The sequence below is a fragment of the Pseudorasbora parva genome, chromosome 4 (assembly GCF_024679245.1).
Source record: "Pseudorasbora parva isolate DD20220531a chromosome 4, ASM2467924v1, whole genome shotgun sequence".
NCBI classification, from domain to species: Eukaryota; Metazoa; Chordata; class Actinopteri; order Cypriniformes; family Gobionidae; genus Pseudorasbora; species Pseudorasbora parva.
The window spans coordinates 54,502,185-54,522,290 of record NC_090175.1 but is presented as its reverse complement, the minus strand read 5'-3'; the positions used below and the strand labels follow the sequence as shown (position 1 = coordinate 54,522,290).

The 20,106-nt window shown below is 38.4% G+C and overlaps 1 protein-coding gene across 2 annotated transcripts in view; it reads left to right on the top strand.

Annotated features, from left to right (window-relative positions):
• The window catches only part of gpc6a (glypican 6a), a 248,045-nt gene that overhangs the window by 216,091 nt on the left and 11,848 nt on the right, over window positions 1-20,106 (top strand). The window lies entirely within an intron of this gene.

Below are 20,106 nucleotides of genomic sequence, written 5' to 3'. Positions count from 1 at the left end.
GTCAGGTAACACAGAGAACGAGTAAACATACTATCATATAAGAGCATTTTGCTTTTCAAAAAGTTTAAAAAATGTGATGCGAAGATAAAAAACAACGGGATGCTGCTTTAGAATTTGACCAATATAAGATATCTTGAAGATTTCATAAAAGTGTATTTCCTACCTTCTTTGTAACAACCTATGACTGTCAGTAACCATTTCAAACCTTTAGCAAATTATATAATCAAAGCCAATCTGTCAGTTTAATAAAGTTCAGTTTGGCTGTGATTATGATGTTTCATTATGAGGTGCAAAAAATAAATATTATAAATTGGCTAGAAAAAATAAGCCTTGGTAATACTCAACAGTTTTAATGCTAATGAAGTAAGAACACATTTTATAATATATTACAGAGGTATATTATCATATAATTATAGAGAAGTTCCACGGGTCCAGCGGGAATCTATCGGTAGACCATCTGGCACTTTGATGAGCAAGATCTAAATGAAAGGTACTGTGCATGCAACCTCATTTGTTCTTTAGTATCAGAAATCAGAGTAATCAAAAGGAAGGCGTTCCCAGTTTCCTTTCCTATCCTTTGAGTATCTCGCAGTTGATCATGCTCCCGTGACACGGCGAGGGGAAAAGCTTCAGACAGAAGATGAGGCGTTCATTTCACTGGCATCATGGGAGCCGATGCGTTAGCCTGACCCCTCTGTTCTAGGAGCCTGGGCTTTTTTTCTGCATGAATAATAAATCTCTCACAACCATGCAGCGCTCGCTTTTCTCATGTGCATGCAGAACCGCTGGGAAGATCCTGAAAGCATCTTTATTTTGATACGCTGCAGCTAACACTCCCGTTATGACATCCGCACTTGTTCAAGAGAGAATTCAGCTTTTATATTTAACGTACATTACCATTTCCTAGGAATTGCTGACGTGTGTGTTGATGGATCACTGCTTTGATCTAATTCACGGGATACATTGTGCATTTATCATGGAAACGGATATGTCTATAGACTCCAACCTAACCCATAACCACATTATATTCATAGCCATGTTGCATAGATAAACTGGATTTCTGAGGCCAGCTACATGGGGAAATGCTTTATCTGGAACTTTCCACGCTGGCTTATCGTCTTGTTCATAGTTGAGAAATTTTCAGACAGACAACCTTTTACCCAAAGCCTCTTTTTTGACACAAACAGCCCAGCTCAAGGCTCAGCACACAATGAAACCACAGCACGCTTAACCTTTCCATTGATGCTGGAGATATTCTCAGCCAAACGCATACTATATTCACATCCAGGAAACCCTTTATGTGATGCAAATAGTGCATCTACGCGTTTCCCATGAGCAGCATAGCAAATGAAAAACACACAAGGAATACTAAACATGTACAGGAGAAAGCAATACAGATTTAGACATTACGCATGACTAAAACACTATTAGAGAGTGTGTGTCTTTAGAATTCATATGAAGGTAACGTGCCTCTTTCATGGACTGTCTATGAAGGGGATTTACAGAGATTACAGTTTTGTGATTTGAGCAGAACTTTGAACAAATAAGCAGCAACACAATGCAGTGACGGGACTAGATATGGAGCAAATTAACATGGAATATTTCTGTGTAAACTATTCTTACATTAATTATTGCATTTTATTTAATGGGACAAATTATGGCGTAATACTGTCATTCAAAGGTTTGAGTTTAGTATCTTTCTTAAGAAATTATTACATTTATTCCACAAAGAAACATCAATTTATGGAAGCAGAATTATGAGATATACATTCAGAATTATGAAAGTCTGAATAAAAGCATATCTGATATAACGTCAGAATTGAGAGAGATATAAAGTCAGATTTGTGAGATATAAAGTCAGAAAACTTTTACAAATCGTACAAACTTCTGAACTGTAGTGTATGAATTGATATGAAATGCAAGAGGAAGGCCTTTCTCTGTAATTTCAGTGTTAAAATGTCCAAGGACGCTGATGAAAGGACCCAGTTGTTCTCCGTCGTTTGTGCCGCAGTGTTTAGAATAGTTTGTAATGTAGCTTGAGTTTTGGAACAGGAAAGTATGACATTTTTCTACTTTGCTAATAACAAAACATACAGTACATCAATCTGTCATTTCACAACTCCAGAGGGGAACCACACGAGTTTATTTAATGAAGAAAAGCCGAACACGGAGATCAAAATCCAAATCTGGTAAAATATATATATAATGAGGGTCTTTGTATTCAGGGCAAGATATTTGAACATGTGAATTTTTCTTTTGTTTCTATTGTTCACTTCTATTGTTCTTGTGTTCGTTTTAAAAGATTTTTGTGGTGTTCATGTTAAAATGCTCACAATACCCAACCAAATTGCCAGCGTGTTCAATTGTCCAGCAATTACTTGCTGGAAATGTACAGTTAAGCACCATGGCCCGGTTTCCTGATAACGCTCACTCTTAGCCCGCTAAGAAGACTCAAAAAGATATATCTTTCCAAAGTTGTTTATGTTCCTAAGTATGTTCCCCGAAGTGTCTCTTAGGAAGCTTCTTAGCACGCTGCCTCTAAGAAGGACTTAACAAAGGCGCTGTCCCAAGTGAAGGGGCTCAATCGATTGCTCCGAGATCGATTTTCCACTTCACGCGAAGGTGCATTACGGCTTTAAGAAAGACAACACGTTCTATGCAAATGAAACATTCCTCAAATTATTACAGTAACATTTATTTCAAGATAGTTTAAGTTATCCGTAAAATATAGAATATTAAAGCTATAAAATTGTCAGTAATATATTCACACGATATGTTGTGAAGGGTAGACGGGTATCCCTTGCTAATCATCCACCCTCCTTATCCCGTTGTTCTTGACATGGGTTTAAAGACTTCTACAAATTATGTAATACACTTTTATATTAATGGTACACTCTAAAAAATGATGAGTTAATTTGAACACAATGTATTGTGTTGAACTACTTAACACATCATGTGTCATTTAAACACATTGTTATTTTGTGTTGATTTTGAATTCAAATAAATGAAATGGACAACACACTTGGGAGGCAAATTTTTTTAATATAGCCATGTCAGGCAAAATGTCAAAAGGGCTTCAGTTTTGTCGAATAAAGACATTGACATGGACTAAATATCTCCGTGGCCAGCGTCGTCTTTGATTTAATAGAAGGATACGTTGTATCATTGCCATAGTTGGTTGCTTACTGGACACCACCATGCTTACCCATTTATAGATCTTATCCATTTAGAGCCAAATTGTTTGCCAGATGTTAATTATCTAAAGGGATTGCCAATTTAAACGCTTTAATGACATTACAAAATAGACTAATTACCACCACATTAGTTCTGATAACAAATAAAGTCAACTTCATAAATAGGCCTGTATCCATTGCAAACATATTTTAAAATGTCCATAACATAAAATCCTTGTTTTTATTTTGTACTGTACTGCGCTGATTTCTAAAGTGGCGGCGACTAGCGTCTTGAGCTTAAACAATGCTAAGAGAGCGCTACGAATGGTCCAGACCAACCTTACGAAAGTGTGACTTACATAAGATATACTTAGCGTACGAACGTTTCGGGAATCATGACATAGGGTTAAGAGAGAGGTTAAGGAATAGGTTAAGAACTACTTAGCGATAAGAACGCTTTGGGGAACCGGGCACATAATTATAATGGACATCATTTTGATAATATTCCCTAGAGGTAAAATATAAAGTCAAATCCCTTTTTGAGTATAATAACTCATGTTAGTGATGATTAATTATTATTATTTATTTAGTACTGTCCTGAATAAAAACCATTATGATATTAAGTAAAGATCATGTAAATGACCTACCTTAAATATATTTAAAAAAAAAAAGTATTATTAGTACTAATTAATATGCATTGCTAAGTACTTCATTTGGACAATTTTAAAGGCAATTTTCCCAGTATTTAGACTATTTTACACCCTCAGAGTACAGATTTTCACATTGTATCATGGCCAAATATTGTCTTTTCCTAACAAATACATCAATGGAAAGCCTATTTATTCAGCTTTCCGATAATGTATAAATCTCAATTTTAAAAAATGGACCCTTATGACTGGTTTGGTCTGGTGTCCAGGGTCACATATTAGCTGATCAAAAGACATACCGTTCTACTTGGCAGTCAGGATGTCAATGGATTGAAATGTGTCTCAAGAGGCCAGTCTACTTCAGCAGTCTATCAATGAAGAGTTGTGATCCACAAAGCCGAAAGCCGTAAGGAGGAAGCCAGATTGTTTAGTTGCTGCTGTGACATTCACAACAAAACTGTTTTCTCTCCTCGCATGCCTAACTGTAACTGTTTTGCTTGTGAAAGTGGCTGTAATTAAATGTTGAGCTAAACGTTAAAGCTCTGCTCTGATATACGAGCGTCCGCAGTGACAGGCACTAAAAAGAAAGAGGCTACATCACTCGCAGCTCATCCTGTTGGGGTTGGCTTGCAGCTCTTGGCAGGGAGCGTCAAGAAGATGAGCTGTAAAAAGCGCTGAATTAATGTGGAGGGTCGGCCTCAGCGGTGTCATTCAGTTCACTGGCGCTTTCATGAGAAAGCAGATGACGAGACAAGGCAATGTGACGCCCGTCTCATCTGAATACATGCGTGTGTTTAGGCAGGAACTTTGACACGGTGATTGCAACTTGCTAATTCATGCTCTTAATCGAGACGTCCCACGACTGCTGTGTTCATATCAGGAGTTTGTCCATAATAGAAAAAAGTGTGCCAAGAAGAACATTTTCAGTGCAAACACTGGAAGCTCAAATAAATGTCTAAATGTTGACTTGATCCTGATTAACTTAACATTTTCAAAAGTTTGGGTCAAAAATGTTGATGTTTGAAGTGTACTTTTTTTTTTAAAGTAAACTCTGCTTTAAGGGATAGTTCACCCAAAAATCATGAGTCATCCTAGGTGTATATGACATTCTTCTTTTAGACAGAGTTATATAAAAAAAAATATCCTGTCTCTTCCAAGCTTTATAATGGCAGTGGATGGCGGTTTCCCGGAGCTGGAGGCACTTTGTGTGGAGTACGATTATGATGGATAGATGCACTTTAAAGTAGCACTAGGTAACTTTTCAACCTTCATAATATATTTTTTTAAGACTCCTGTGATGATAAATCGACTTACAATAGGTTGAATGACACGTCTGCCATAGCTTGATGGGGTCTGTATCGTTTTTAATCGTACTTTTAGACTTCGGGTTTCGGGTAGTAACCCGAGAACAAAAAGAACTACAAAATTCGACTGCTTTACGGCATATACGTCACTTCCACCAACACCCACACTTCCTTACATTCAGACGCGAGCCCAACTTTGTTTGTCGGATAATATAGTCATGTCCGAAGCAGCAGAGACAAATAAAAAAGAAAAGGTTTTGTTTGAGGAAAGAAATAAGAGGAAACGAAAAAATGATGGGATTAAAGGTAGGACGAGGATCAACATTGGACCAGCGTTTGCTCGTCGGCGTGAGCTGAAGGAGGCGTGCCCGACCGATGCTGTCCTGCTTGTTACGGTGATTACCGACCACTCAAACATTGAACTGAAGTATCATATAGATTCTGTAAAACGCTAACCAATAGACTACTATAATGACGCTGGCTTGTAAACGTGAGCATCGTGATTATTTGGCGTTTGAAAAAAATAAAACCCATGAAATTATATTCATATGACATGCTGAAGCATGCCACTGACTGTAACGTTACCAGGGATGAAGACATTTCACACGCGCCGCCAGAAGAACTCTGAACTCCTCCTCAGTGTTCAGGGGAACTGTTAGTGCTGCACCAACCTGCGGGCCGCTTTTATGAAGTTATTTGGTCCGCCCCGCACCACTGTATATATTTTTACAACCCGCCGCGCACCCGCGACCATTAAATAGACATACTGGGTCCGCGGGTTATGAGACGACCCGCGCATTACTAGTTCAGGGCTATCAGGGTTGTCATGTCAACAAATGCACACGCGATGGCATCCCCTGATGTAGGATGACTGATCTTACGACAGTAGTTGAGGACATTATTTTTTACAAACTGTAGGGGGACCCCGAGAGCAAAAGTAGCCAAGTGCTGCTTTAATGAGCTTCAAAACAGAAACTGCCATTGTAAAGCTTGGATTAGCCAGGACATTTGTAATATAACTCTGATTTTAATATAACTCTGAAAGAAGAATATCTTTGACTTGAGGGTGAGTAAACCACTAAAATCATCAGCTTTTCATTTTCCGTTTGTCTTAATACACGATGTAACCACAGACATCACAACATGTAAATATGAAAATGTTGCCGTTATTTTGTCACTTATTGAGCAGTAGCTAGATGGAGCCATTTACCTCCAGTCTTTGTGCTAAGCTAGGCTAGTGTTGGGTACGTCACACAGAGCTATGGGATGCACAGAGATGAGAATGGACTTATCTAACGCTGGGGTGAATAAGTGAATAAGCCAAAGTCCCAAAAAGTTGCTGTGTTCCTTTAATAAAACCATACAGTAAAATGTTACAATTTAAAATGCCGTTTTCTATCGTAATACATTTATAAATGTAATTGATTCCGGTAATACAAAGCTGATTTTTCAGTGTCACATGATCCTTCAGAAATCATTCTAATATGCTGATCGTGATTACCATCAATGTTGTGCTGCTTCATATTTTAGTGGAAACTGTGATACGTTCTATTTTTCAGGATTCTTTGATGAATTAGCAAGTTCAAAAGAACAGCAATTTATTTTAAAGGAACTGAAGTCAATAGTGTTTGGGCATCCGGGTTGCCAAATCTGCTCTAGTTATCACAGCTGCAGATCTACAAACGTTCCTGCTGATCCTGCAGATGATCTGGCAACCTTGGGTCAGGGGGAAGGGGATACACCGCTCTACAGTCATTTGAAAGTGATTGCAGTACCAGTTTTGGCCACAATCTTATATAACCTTAGCCTGACAAGCCAGACCCACATCAAGATGCTTGGTCTGGAAACTCACCAATGACAGGGCTCAATCCGAGGGGCGGATAAACGGTTGTCTTTCAAACTCCCTCTGCACGTGATAGGATAGCGCTACCACCAACCAGAGCAACGAAGGTGAAGCAGAGCTTGTTGACAGATTAAACATTCGCCGTATCTGGTCGACAAAACTCTGAATGACTTCAGTGCCGTTCGATGTTCTTTTCTCTGAGAAAAGCTTAACTCCAAGTTTTCCAGAGTCGCGGTCAAAGCTGATTCGAAAGACCGCCGCCGTTCGCCAGTTTCTGTGTTTACTAGAAGCACGCAAACGCAACTCGGCCGTCGTCATTATGGCCCCGCCCACCGACTCTATACACGATGTGATTGGCCCGGCAAGAGTGAGGGGACTACAGCTCAGAAGGGTATTGAGAGTTGCTAGACGACACCCGCGGGCAGATTAGATTTGCTGCTGCTAGGGTGCATCTAGATTTCTAGGCTAACATAACCTTCCTTTAAATATAATGTGTATTTTATTTTTTTATTTTTTTACATTATGCAATTTAAAAGCCTTAAATTGATGTACATTTTAACCTGGGTTCGTATAATGAGATATAATGGAAGTTATTTGCCATGCACACACACAGAGATTATAAAGCAGATTTAAAAAGCAGTTTAAAAAGTAAAATATAGTTTGAAGTTGTTTTAGTTTTTAATTGTCAGTTTATTATTATCAGTCAGTAGATTTTTTTATTGCCTATTAAAGCGATAAACTCATTGTAATTAAGATTAAATGTATAAGGGAAAGTGATTGCTTTTTGCTTTCATTTAATAAAAAATGTTTAAAAAAAAATCAGTGTGACAAATGATTAAAAAAATATCCATTTAATACATTTGACTAAAATTGCATTTAAAAAATGCAGTTTAAAATAGTTATAGCACGTCACACCGCACTACATGTAAAGTATTTCATGTCAAGTACCCGCATTCAAACACACTCGGCTGGAGTCCAATTGATTTCTGATGAGCAAATATCATAACACAGGATTTTATCAGCCGAATATCATCTCGGGCGGACATGCTGTTTGTATACAGAATGCCAGGGGACGTGTTCCTCGCTGCGGAAAACACAAACAGTGAAACATCACGCTGGGTAATCCCCCGTCCAATTAGCCAAATCCACTCCACACTTCTAATCTATAGCAGCATGAGACGGGTGCGTTAACACGACTGTGCTCCTTCCCGTAGGGAGAAAGGAGTACAAGAACAAATAGTCCTAATGAGGAGCTCTGACCTGTACGAGGCTCAGATCTTCACACGGCTCGGCCTGCTAACACTGTTCTGAGGGGTCGTGGTGGGCCCCCGAACTTCACAAGGAATGCTTCAGGGGACGTGCCTCGCCAGCCATTTGATCAGTCGCTAAGAAGGGTCACCAAAGCCGGCCCCATATGAAGCAGCGAGCGCGCACTTGGTATGCGGAGCCGAGAGCGAGCGGCTTGCATGACTGGTTCAACTGACATTTGACATCACTTCCAAGATCTCGGGCTTTGGGGAAGGGTGAGCTGTAGACACAAGAGACGAGGCTGTAAACTTTGTTTTCACCGTTACAGAAGTCGGCGGTGCTTTGAGTGATGCCATTTAACTCTGTCGTAAGTGCTTAATGCGGGCCAACTCTCAGGTCACCTCTTTAACGTCACCAAAATTCAATATTCCAGTATGTATTATTATAAATCATTTATCCGTGCACATCATTATTTTTTTTTTAATTCATGTGCTCTCGAATCTTGAATCAGAATAATTCCTCCCTCTTGAAGCGACATCTCTTCTCTGATGACGAGGACGGGGCAACCTGTCCCATTGGCCAAAATCAAGTGCCCTCCTACATTTGTCCAGAAGCCGTTTCGCTTGGATATACACAGATTAGGCATAACATTATGACCACTGACAGGTGAAGTGAATTACTGATTATCTCTTCATCATGCACCATATATAAACTAAAACATTATAATTGGTGTATTTATACATACATAAGATGTATAATTTTATATATTCAGCATTTTGATCTTGTTTTCAATAAAAATACATATATTTTCTTCAAAGCTAGACAAATTTTCTCACTACATTTGATTCGTTTTTTTACTTTCTTGTTTTAAGCATAGATCTATTAGACAAGTGTAAGACAAATTAACATAAGAACCAGAACTTTTATTGTGAAACTAAATAGGGGTTGAATTTTTTTTTTATGTTGACTTATGTGCTAATTGGTCGGCTGAATTCAGTGTGATTGGGACACTTTTTGCCATTGAGATGACTGGAAAAAGTGTCCAAATTACCCTGAATTCACTCTATGTAATATCTGAAAAATCATCTGTGTGAACTATCCTTCAACATTTAATCATTCCAAAAGTATCTTTTGTTTGCTATGATTGTTGAATGCCCTTCAGTATTCTCTATAATGAATATGCCTGGTATTTTAGTCATGCAATTCTTAACGTATCATTACGTAGGCAAGGACCTCATAGCATAGGAAAAGACTCAACTGGGAATAAAATCATTATAAATTGGGACATGTCATCTCCTAAACTTTCTAATAGAGGGCAGTTGTGGGGGAATTTTGAAGGTTGAAAGTCGCATGTAGACCCGGCCAGCAATGATGGGTCGTGCTTGTATTCCCCTGTGAGCGAGAGCACTATCAGGTCTAAATGGTGCCGAGCACATTTAGCACCACAATGATGGATTGTACCCACCAAACATTTCCTCCTATTTTAAGTGAAAAGGAGTCCAGAGGCTAAACTCTGCTGCTATGTGGTTACAGACACATTTATATCCATTTGATATAAAACAGACAGCTCGGACCCTCTATTCTGATGAGATATGTTTGAGAAATAGCAAAAGTAGCAAACAATCTAATCTATCGTCCGTCCGTCTCTCTCTGTCAGTCCTTCTATATGTTTCTGTCCATCCGTCCATCAAGTCAAGTCAACTTTATTTATATCGTGCTTTTACAATGACGATTGCTTCAAAGCAGCTTCACAGTGTTAAACAGGACAATATTGCAACAAAATTTGATTTGGCTGTACAGTTGTTCTGGAGAAAACAGTGATGTCATCAGCTCATTTCAATTTATCATATAGCGACAATGTGGGCAGATCAGTGATATATTTGATACAGTTAATTTAGTAATTCATTTTATTTGGATATTTAGTTAAACTTAAATTGAAATTGTCGTGTCCCCAACTGAGCAAGCCAAGCCAAAGGCGACAGTGGCAAGAAACCGAAACGCCATCAGGGCGTGATGGAGGAAAATAAACCTTGGGAGAAACCAGACTCAGTCAGGGTGCCAGTTCTCCTCTGGCCTATTAACACACAGTGTATGATTATTATTCTGGCAACCTTACAGGTCAGAAATCATATTAGATCAGAATATTCAACATTTCTGGGTATCAAGCAAGAGACGGGTTTATTAAGGATGACACGTCAATTACAGAAGAATATGAATATTTGAAGGATCGGAGCCGTTGTGCCGGAGATGGGTTTAGTGAAGATGACGTGTCGGTTAGGCAAATTCAGAGGAGACACTAATGGACACGGTCTCAGCAGACACTCCAGGATGAGCTGGTCATGTCCAGACGCAGGTCCACCATCCGATCCGGACACGGCCTGGATCCGGCCGACTGCAGTCAACCTCGGGATAAACAGAGAGACTAACATTAGTGTGGATGCCACTCTTTTTATGATTTAACGAGTACATCAGGTGTTATGGGAAGTGTTCCCGGATCCGGCTGACCAAGTTAATGCAGCCTAACAATCAGTCCGTCTATCTTTATCTTGTCACTATTGTCACCATTATATAAAAACAACAATCGATCGAACGCTGAATACTAGAATGATTTTACCACGTGTTTGGGGCCTTCTGCTTTGTTTGCATTAATGACATCAATTTCATTTTTGGGTGAACTAACCCTTCAATGTTTTATCGTAATTATTGGAGACTGGACTTTTAGAGGATGTTTGGTTACTCAGTCAAAAAGAAGAGACATGTAGTTTAATTAGTCAGACTATGGTGAATGAAAAAGAAATAATTGAATAATTTTTTTGATCAGCAATGACTAGATACTGAAATACTTTGGAGTGTTTTTGAATTGGCGCAGTAATTACTGCAACACAGTCGCATGAAAATAAGTATGCTTCTCCATGGAAAACACAATGACATCTCAGCTGTTGTTGTCTAGACTGAGAAAGTGCCCTGATGCTTTCTAAATGAGTGCTACGAATGAATAATACACCAGCTTTTCCTCTTTTCCATTCAGTTGACTGCAAATAACATTTATTTATCCAAACACTGCTTTATTTTTAATTTCAAATAAGGAATAAAAGCATACGGGCTGACATGAGGGTGAGTAAATGATGACAGTTTTTAATTTCGGACTTTGCACTGTTCCTTTAAACCGCTGTAATACTTTATCCCAGAACATCATGTCATTGAGGAGCTGTAGATTTGCTCGTAACCCACGTGTCGAGCCACGGCACATGTAGGGAATGATGCCCAGCGTTCGGACTCCGCTGTCTGGCTGTTGTCGAGCTCGGACTGGTGTTGAGCAATGAGACCCAAGCGAATAACAGCTCCTGCCCTTAACTCATCCCTTCTGGCAAGCCTGTGTGCTAATGATCTGTGTGGCCGAACGGTTAGACGATCCGCAGCCTCTCCCAGCGCACAACGCTTGCCCAATATACAGACACTCACTTACCGCTAACATAAGGCTTCTCTTAATACACATCATGTATTTTAATACACCTTTGAAACATGAGTTGGCTTATTTATTTATATGCGAGCTTGGCACACTCTCATCTGCCTGGGGAGTCTCTCTCTCTCTCTCTCTCTCTCTCTCTCTCTCTCTCTCTCTCTCTCTCTCAGAGGTGCAGCATCATCTAGTGGTCTTGCTGGACATACATTTTTGTGTAAATATTTTGTTTTTGTTTTTACTGTATTGGTGTTTATGCAGAGTAGTTGTTGTGCAAATGTTTATCAAAATGCTTTGTTTGTGGTCACACTTAATATTAGGTATCTTTAACTAAATACTGAATAATTTGATGCAGTGCACTCATTGTATTTTAATTTACATTGTAATTGTATTCTAAAAATGCCTGCGTGTTATGACAGCTGTAATTCATTTCTGTAGTTATGTTGACTTGACAGAGCCAACATACTGAAATCCTATTTAAGACTCGTCTTCCAAAACAAAACATTTAAACTCCTGCTTTAAAACAAGTCGTTTGACTCGGCGGCCATCTTTGAAACGCCTCACGGTCATGCAAATGCAGCTTCATCTCTGTAAATGGGGAAACATTTGAATCTCCAAAACTGTTCGCCAAGCTTACGCTTACATTTCATATTTGAAATTGCCAATTAAATTTGGCAATTGTCTTAAATTTTGTTTCCAAGCACTCCAATCATGATTTTTTTTGTCTCTTTTTAAGCTAAACATGCAATCCTGAAGACGTATCTCAGGACATTGCCTGTTTCTATAGAAACCGGAGCTTCTAATTGCAGCTGCAGTGACGCAATGACTTTCCTAATCAACGATTGGCTCCTAATTTAGAAGGCGGGCTTATTCACCATATTGAGCATTGCTCTCACAATTATAAGTAACAGGAATCTTCCTTTATATAAAGTTTTTGCTTTAACTCTACAACCGCCAAACTCTGTTCACACCTTCAGACTCTTCTAAAAAACATAATAGTCCCATACGCTTTCTTTGAGAGGATCAAACCTTAATGCAATTACTCCAATACAGTATTTAAGCATTATCCACTATGTGGCAAAGCAAACAAGCTAGCAATAGCAAAGCTTATGAACTAGCTTAGTACATGCTAGTAACAGGCTAATTTTTGCTACCAACATGTTAAGTAAGGGATAATGCACATCCAGCCGTTGTTGTTATCGCAGAATAAACCCCGACAGAGAGATCAGGAGTCTTGAGTCACTCTGAAGGGGTTTATTCTGCGATAACAACCGGCTGGATATATACATTATCCCGCTTATTACACGGCTACTTGTCTCAAGTAAATTAGACACAAAATATTGTCTTGAGATTAAATATTTTATTAACTCTTATGCAAAGCTTATGTAAAACAGTTCCAAAATGATTTAAACCTTATATGTTGAAATGAATGCTGAAAGGGTTAGTTCACCCATAATTTACTCACCCTCAAGTCATCCTAGGTGTATATGGCATTCTTCTTTCAGATGAATGAAATCAGAGTTATATTTTAAATTCCTGGCTAATCCAAGCTTTATAATAGCAGTAGTAGCTCTGTTTTTGAAGTCCATAAAAACGCATCTGTCCATCAAATAATGTTCTCCACACGGCTCTGTTAATAAAGGCATTCTGACGTGAATTGATGCTAAAAAAAAAAAAATCCATATTTAAAACTTTATAAAGTAATATTTCTAGCCAATTCCATTATTACGTGTTTTTCAGTCACAAGATGGCGCCAGACAGTAAACACCAGCAGAGTGGCGTGCTAAGCATAAAGTCGTACCGGTCAAGATAACTCGTAGTACCCGGGTGAGCGGTGTGTTATTCCCTTTGGCAGTCTTTATCTGGGAATAACACACTGCTGGAATTCATGATTGCTCAATTAGAATGAAGTATTTCACAGAGCCGTGTAATAAATCATGCTATCAACATGTTAAATCATACTAGCAAAACATGCTAATTCATGTTAACAACTTACTAACAAATGCTAAACCATGTTAGCTATGTGTTAAATTTGCTAGCAATATGCTAAATGTTAATTCACTTTAAAACAAGCTAACATGATAAAACATGTTAGCAAAATTGCTAACAACGCTACATCATGTTAGCAATATGATAAATAATGCCGGTAACATGCCAATTCATGATAACAAATGATAAAACATGCTAACAACATGCTAATCTATATTAAACCATGCTATCATCCTGCTAATTTGTTACCCAAAAGCTAAATCATGTCATAGTGTTAATTCATGTTTCTTTCCACTTCACTAAATTTAAAGCTGTCAAGCCCATATTAGCCTACAGTTTATCCCAAAAAAATGTGACCAGAAGGAAATGCAAATACATAATTTTAGTGATAGCTGCACTCACTCATGAAATATGAGCAGAACTTCTGTGTAAGTTAAATGATAAATGTGTGGTCATGCATTTGAGAGGGATGTGGGACACGAGCAGGACGGACCATCTCTCGTCTAATATCTCCACGTCTTCACCCGATGTTCCAAAGCATCTGACACGTGTAACATTTCTGAAGAGCAAATTGTATCATATGCTGTTGCAAGACATTTAGACTATTTGATATTGCACTGCCAGAGAAAAGGAAAAGAACTATCTGTCTTACAGCGCTTATACTAAACCACAGTAAATGATGCAAATACAGTAATTAAAAGTGCAGACAAGTTTATGAAAATGGGTTAGACGTGAGTGGAGATTTGTGAAAAGAAACAAGACATTCCAAGTATTATTTTAAGAAGTAGCATACGTTTTTCTAGTTCTTCCCATGGGCAGTATTTTGTAAGGAGAAACTGATAGACAGTTTGTGTTACATAAAGTTAATCTAATCCCACATGCACCGGATCTAACATGAAATATCTCCATATACGTCTCATCCGCCTTCGCTGTTGGTTTCACTGTTGTGTGTTTATCTCGACACCCTCCTGAAGCATCCATGCTTAGGTGTTAATATCAGCATCCAGACTAACAGCTTATGAATGCTAACCAAACGCACCGTGCGAAACCGCTCCAGATCTCTGCAGCCCGTGCTCACAGATTAGCACTTCAAAAAGGGCAAAGCGGCCTCAAACTCTGACACGCCGTCAATAAACATTCTTTAATGTCGTGCCTCTGGCTGTTGCTGTTGACTCCACAGATAACCTCAGTGTCATTTAGCGCAGCTTATTTCTGCAGAATGTGACACCCGACACCTTTTAATCCCATTATATCATTATTATATGTCAGAAATCTAATATACTCGCATGACGACACATGTACAGGTTTCCTGTGCCAACAAGAATTAATGTCACTTTGCATCAGATATTTATGGCTAATTGCATAATAATTCTTCAAGGGCTCTTGTGTACATACACGTCTATCACCAGAAAATTCCTTTCCTGAGGTGGTATTTTTGTCGTGTTTTTCAGTAAAAATATCTAAGCATCCAAGCTTAGTTTATTCAAGGCTAAAAAAAAAAAGATTAAGACATCAGAGAATGTCATGAAATATGAGCAGAACCAGGGCCGTTTCTAGCCTTTCTGGCACCCTAGGCGAGATTCATATGTTGCACCCCCCCCCCCCCCTTTTTTTTTTTTAAACTACAACTTATTAAGTAAATATGACTTCCTTATTTCATGGGCATATTATACATGCATTAATCAAATAATGTAACTAGGTTTATTATCACTGAGATCACAGATGTTCGGGGGCATGCTCCCCCGAGAAAATTTTGATTTCTATGATCTACATGTGTATTTTAAGATGTTTTGAAGGCCAAAAAATTAGATAACAATAGCTTAAAAAACCATGTCACTCGGCGCCGCTGCGGATTGAAGAACACAGTGACACAAAGACTAAAAGACGGGACGAAGCCGTAGCCGAAGCCTCGCGCCAGTTTCATATGTTTTAAAGGTTAATCACATATTTTTTTAGGGGGGGCTGATGCATAAGTTCATAAAAAAGGGCCTAGTGAGGCCCATGGTTATGACAGTATTAGCCTACTTGATCAATTTACACTAAACAGCTATCTCTGATGTAAAAAAAAAAAAAAAAATTCAAATGAACTGCTATAATGTTCTGCACCTGAGATGAGCATGGCGTGTGGTCCGTCCAGTACTAATATTCAGTGTAATGTTTTGCTCAACGTTATGATAGAGCGACCAGCTTAGTAGAGAACAAGTAACCAATAAGTAACATACCTGTATATTTCGCATTCTTTTTTTATATTTCCTCTTTTTTCTTTTTACGATACTGAGCCCCTGATGGCTTTGACCTTTCATGATGATGAAACTAAAGCACGCTGTAACGAGTAGAAATATAGTGTGGCCCCTTTAAGAGTTGCGCGCGCTGTGGATGTGCGCACTGAGTCTTGAGCTCCCATTTGTGGGGATTGTTTTCTGTTTTCTGTTGCTAACAGTCAGTTATTTTGTTTTATTAAGTAATGCTGTGGACGGAAAGGGAGTTTGTAATGAGAGATCAGCGGGGAATAAAGTGCGATCTGTTTTATGTTAATCGCCTCCGTGTTTGCATCCACTCCAGTTACATTAAGGAGCTATCCGCATTTTTCACTCGGACACAAGCGTTACAACGCCACGGATGACGACGTTCCCTGCCGCCCTCTACATGATCTCATTTCTTTACAGCAGCGCCACTATCACCATGGCGACTTCACTCCAAATAATCGCAACTAATCATAATGCCTTGAAATAGCAAAAGTACGAAATATTAATAATAAAATATATATGAAATAACTATAAAATCTTGTTGGGGTGGGGGCTCATTGGCGCCCCCCAGCTGTTGGCGCCCTAGGCGACCGCCTAGTTTGCCTATGCCTAGAAACGGCACTGAGCAGAACACATTTCTGTGTAAATGGATCATAAAAACACTTTGGAATTGATACAAACTTTAATTGTATTTAAGAACAATTTATTAAAGTTTAACAAACGATTAAAAATGACCCGTGTAAGATACAACAATTTATGTATTTTCAAAATGTATATAATAATGTGTTGTTTTTTATTATTATTATTTTTTTTTTTACCAGTGGCTGCCCCACAGGTATGCTGTGCATTAGAACATTTTACATGGAATGCTAATAATAATAATGTGTGCAAGAATGAAAAAAGATGATAAAGCCAAAATATGTAATTTTTGCCACCAGAGGTTTAAAACAAAGGCATATCTTGATGACGCCTGGATTTCACAGAGCTTGTATTCAGCCGCAGACGAGTGCTTTACCATTAGGCATGGTAAAACATAGTACTCACAATAAATCAAGAAAAACAGATTTGCTGAGCTGTATAACCATTATTAGTTTTCTGTCCATGAATTGTCCAAACAGTTGCTCACCTGTGTAAAACGTCTTTGGTGTTTCCATGGTTTCTACAAAATAAAACCAGAAATCAAGGGTAATGCGGGTATGGTGTCATTTTTAGGCAACACACGGACCATGTCCTGGTTCAAAATTACTCTGGATTTAAACAATATTGGAAAACATTTGGGATCATTAAAGTACACAAGTTAACAAAATATATAACATTGTTCTAGTGGTTTTTGGATATTTTAATCCAAACATCTTATATTGTACAGACTTTAGAGAATATGTCTATAAATAGAATTGGGAAGCTCACTCATGTTAACATTACTCATGTTAGCATGTTAAAGGCCTTTCCCACCACTTGAAAAATGTTTCTGGCTCCCTGTTATACAGGAGGGGGCACTATAGACACACCTTCTGAAAGAGTACAGAATCTCCAGATCAAAACACAGGCGAAGAAGAAGCAGAAACAAATGATTGAAGCATTGCTTACGCACATGTAAAATAACATACCATCAAACATTCAAAACTGCCAAAATGTCGACTCAGGATAAGCTGTAAGACTGTCAAGCTATGGGGTGATGATGGACTCCATGGGCCTGTTGCACAAAACTGGGATAAGGGATTAAGCCTGGATATCTTGGTGATCCTGGCTCAATTTATCCGTTAATATACAGTTATTTTTCATTATCGTTCTTGGTGTGAGTGTGCCTTCAGGGTACGTTTACATGACATTAGTGTACTAAATTTTGCATACAGAAGACAAGATCACCAAGATATCCCATATATCCTTATATCCGTAATCCCTTATCCTAGTTTTGTGCAATAGGCCCCCATCTGTGTTATGATCATCATTCTGAATCTGATCCATTGACAAAAACATGATTCTCAGCTTTTTGTTCAAAATGTTGCAATGTTGCAAACTTACTCTCATTTAAGTGTTGATAAAGAAAGAGTGCATAAAGCTAGAATATTGTGATGTATTTTTAGTTTTTTTTTATATATATTGCATGTACAGATAATCAAACAACAAAAATATTGTGGGGGCCATGAAAAAAATATATAATCACACAAAAAAAACTGGCAGGGAAATATTTAATATGGCTGACAAACTATGCAGCAGATATCTGCCATCAGATCTCCTCCTGCAGTCAGAACCCTGCACTGATAAGCATCAATCTGTTTGCTTTCTGGAGTGCGGTGCACTTCATTAATAAAATCAATCTGCACACGTCTGAAGCTCTGGGCTCAGATCTGGTGATGTACTAGAAGGCAAGATTTTATCGACGATTCTGTAATGTCTCAGCATGAGCTAATTTCTCTTGCACAAAAGGCCGGCTGAATGTAGCTAAATAATAGAATACACCGTTGGATGAGTGAAGCCCATCTGGGGCCACTTTTCTTTGACCTAGAAGGTGCACTTTATATAAAGCAGAATGTAAGTATATTAAACTAGGAATCTTTTAAAGGAATCTTTGATAGAGTTCGCTAGGTTTAACGTCACAAAATGTATCAGGTATGCAGTTCTTTTCTGTAAAATACTTGCGCAGGGTGTTGCTATGAAGTTCTAGGGTGATCTTGCAAGGCCATTTTATTGTAATTATTATTGTATTGTGTTAAAAATTAGATTGATAATTAGGATTAGGCAGTAAACCCAGTTATGTTTTATGGTCCATCTGGTAAAAACAGTCTAATTGCTTAGTAAAGAAAGAGCACAGTTTTCTAAAAAAGCCATGTTTTGAAGAATCAATTCTTTTATGACACCGTCTGCGGAATAAACTATTATTTAAGCAATATCGCATAAGGAAGAGTGTTTATGTACAGCAGTTCAATAAACAAGTTAATATTAGATGACGTTTTGACAATATCGCCAGTTAGTTTGCATATTTTGCTACACCGTGGCTGCTACACCGTGGACTGTGGAAACAGTATCGGTTTCCTTCCTGAATGATTCAGCATTTTTGAACAAATTGATTGAATGAATGATTCAATGACTTCTACAAATTGGAGGAGTCTTCAAATTGGGCAAATGATCGAACTGTATTCGTTGCACCGCGGTGATGCAAGCAGCCTTTGAATATTCCCTTCAAAGAATGCAGCCTCTGAATTGTGATGCAGTAAAATCCAGCCATTTTTCAAACGGATGGATGTTTGGAATGGATGGATGGATGGATGTTTGGGATGGATGGATGGATGGATGGATGGATGGATGGATGGATGGATGGATGGATGGATGGATGGATGGATGGATGGATGGATGGATGGATGGATGGATGGATGGATGGATGGATGGATGGATGGATGGATGGGACAAATCGATGGATGGATGGATGGATGGAAGGGACAAATCGATGGATGGATGGATGGATGGATGGATCACTAACTTAAAGATGTTCACTTGTTGCCACCTACTGATGCAACTTGCAGAAATAGGCACGGAAAGAGTAAAATGGCCATTGTGTTCAACATATTTTGTATTGAGCGAAAGCTATTTGTTGAATACGTGAGACTTGTGATTCGTTAGCCGGTATAGGTAATACCTAGAAGAAAAGTGCAGTAAACTGTAAAATGACACTAATGACACTAGTGTTTATGATTACAACAATGTGATAAATACCAGTTTGCAATAGTAGTTTTTGAACTTGAACTGGAAGTGAATGACACTGGAAACATTGCACATTCAAGTTACAAGTGATCACGCCCTCTCTTACATTAAAAAATAAGATGGATAAATTGTAATAGGTGGTCTGTTGAAATTAATGACCCAAGTAATAGTAAGAGAGATGCTTGCCTTAACAAGCACTTGCTAGCTAATAAATAGTAGAAATATTGTGCATGTCTATAGAGTTGAAGGCCAGCAACCATTTAATAAGGTATATTATGAGTGAAACAGACAACCGGTGACGCGTCTAACAATGGACTAGACATTTATAAGCAATTTCAACGGATAAATCTTGGCATAATGCCTGCAAATATGTCAAATTTATAAACCTCTCACTACGAGAAGTATTCCAGGTTGAGATTCCACCGATCCCGTTCTGCCAGTTTAAAAACAAATCTGTCCTTCCGGTTGGTACAGAAAATACCAGCACAGCTTAGTGG